Genomic DNA, 2,431 nt, shown 5'->3' on the forward strand with positions numbered 1-2,431 from the left:
TCATGTCTTTTAATTTGGATTGTTTGTTTTCTTATGCTTAAGTTTTGAGCATTCTTTGCATAATCTGGTTACAAATACTTTGTCAGATAGATACGTGATTTGCAAATATTTTCTCCCAACCCATAGCTTGTCCTTTTTTATTCCTTTAACCATGTCTTTGGTAAAGCAAAAGTTTTTCATTTTCATGAAATACAGATTATGAGTTGTTTCTTGTGTGGATTATGTTTTTGTTACTATGTCTAAGAACTCATCATCAAACTGAAAAGACATGTTGATTTTATCCTATGTTTTCTTGTAAAATTTTTATAGTTTTGCATTTTACATTTAGATATAGTTTGAGTTTATTTTTGTATGAAGTGTGAGTTTTAATATCAAGGTTCTTTTTTTGCATGTAGATGTCCAGTTGCTCCAACACCATTAGTTTTTATTTATTTATTTTTTCACCATTAGTTTTTAAAAAGACTATCCTTTCCCCACTGAACTGTTTTTGCACCATTGTCAGAAATCAGTTGGCCATATTTGTGTGTATCTTTTTGCTGTTCCGTTGATTTATGTTTCCATTCTGTGATACCACACTATCTTATTTTGGGTTTATGGTAAATCTTAAAAATAAGTAGTGTGATTCCTCTAATTTTACTCTTTTCAAAATTGTTTTACCTATTCTAGTTCTTTTGCTTTTCCATATAAATGTTAGAATGAACTGGTTGGTATCTATAATAAAGCTTGTGAGATTTTGATTAAAATTATTTGATTATGATGCAGTTAGGTGTGGATATTTTGGGGTTTGTCCTTTTCGGAGTTGGCTTATAGCCTCTTGAATCTGTAGGTTTATTTGCCAGGTTAGGAAGTTTTCAGCCATTATTTCAAATATTTTTTCAGCACTGTCTGGTTCAACATAATATGCAGAGTCATTTCTTTCCAGGCCTCTGATAACGAATGTTAGACATTTTTTACTGTGCCACTGGTCTCTGAGATCTGTGATTCCCTCCTCCCCCCACCCCCGACCCCCACCCGGGTCTATTTTCTCTGCTATTCAGAGTGGATAACTTTTATTGATCTATCTCCAAGTTCATTAACTCTTTCCCCTGCTCCATTTGCTGTTGAATCCATTCTGTGTGGTTTGGGTTTTGTTTGTTTTGTTTTGTTTTTTTAGTTACTGATATGAAATTTCCATTTGGTTCTTTTTATATCTTCTATTTTGTTTTAATATTTGTTGCAAGATTATTTCTGATGGCTTATTCAAGTATTTTTATAATGGCTACTTTCACGTCTTTGTCAGATAATTCCAATATTGATGTCATCTCAGCCTCATCTGTTGATTGTTTTTCTTCCACAAGGTGAAATTTTTTGTGGCACTTTGTGGAGTAATTTTTTATTGTAGTGTGGACATTGTGAGTATTATGAGATTCTGGGTCTTGTTCAGATTCTATGGAGAATGGCAATCTGTTCTAATAGGCAGTCAGCCTGGTTAGGTTCAGAATGTAATTACCAATCCACCTTCTGTGGGCTATGGTTCCAATGTCAGTTCAGTTTTCAAGGGTTGCAGTTTTCTTTGGATCTGTTTCAGGTTTGTGCCCCTCAGTAGGGGATCTAGACAGTCTGGGACCTAGTTGATTGGACAGTTTAGTTCTGAAGGTGTTTTGGGCTGCTAAGTAGGATCAGATCCAAGCATTAGTGACTTGAGGGCATTCCTTGGGATTCATAACTTTATGAGGTTGTTTTCCTGTGCCCCTCCCATTCCACAATCTCTCTGCTGCTTCCTGGTTCCCTAGGTTCCGCTTTTCAGTCATCTGGCCATAAACTCAGGGTTCTTGTTACTCTCCACTGTCACTCTGTCTCATACCTTCATTATTGAGCCTACATCCTGACCCATGTGGAGGGACAGAAAGAAAAAAAACAAAGGGGCTTGTTCTACCCTTTTGAAACCATAGCTTCACTAAACAGAAAAATTCCCTCCTCTTGTATGTAGCTCTTGTGGGTTTCCAGTTTCTGGCCACCACTGCAGAATTGCTTGGGGGAAGTCTTTGCTCTAACTAATAGAACTACAAATGTAGTACCTTTGTTTTGTTTTGAAGTTCTGTAGAAATCTATGACCTGTGTACAAAGTATTGCTCAAGGGGAAGTAGTATGAGACACAGACAGGACAGATAACCCCTGTAAAGTTCAACAACGGTTTGATCTAACTTAATGCCTATGGTGGGAGAACAGTAATGGCTCATCAGACAGATACCATTTTATGATTTGGAAGTGGTATATTTTCAAAAGTCCAAGCTAAATGGTCGGGTTTTAATTGCTGTGAGATTGTACTACGATTAGTTGTGAATGTGAATTTCTTTTGTTTATACAGTATCACCCTTTTAAAATACTGTTATCTGCCTACATTCAGGAGATACTCTTTTGAATGCTTTTTTTGTATTTTTTGTTTTACCAG

This window comes from Ursus arctos, unplaced genomic scaffold (genome assembly GCF_023065955.2).
Source record: "Ursus arctos isolate Adak ecotype North America unplaced genomic scaffold, UrsArc2.0 scaffold_12, whole genome shotgun sequence".
NCBI lineage: Eukaryota > Metazoa > Chordata > Mammalia > Carnivora > Ursidae > Ursus > Ursus arctos.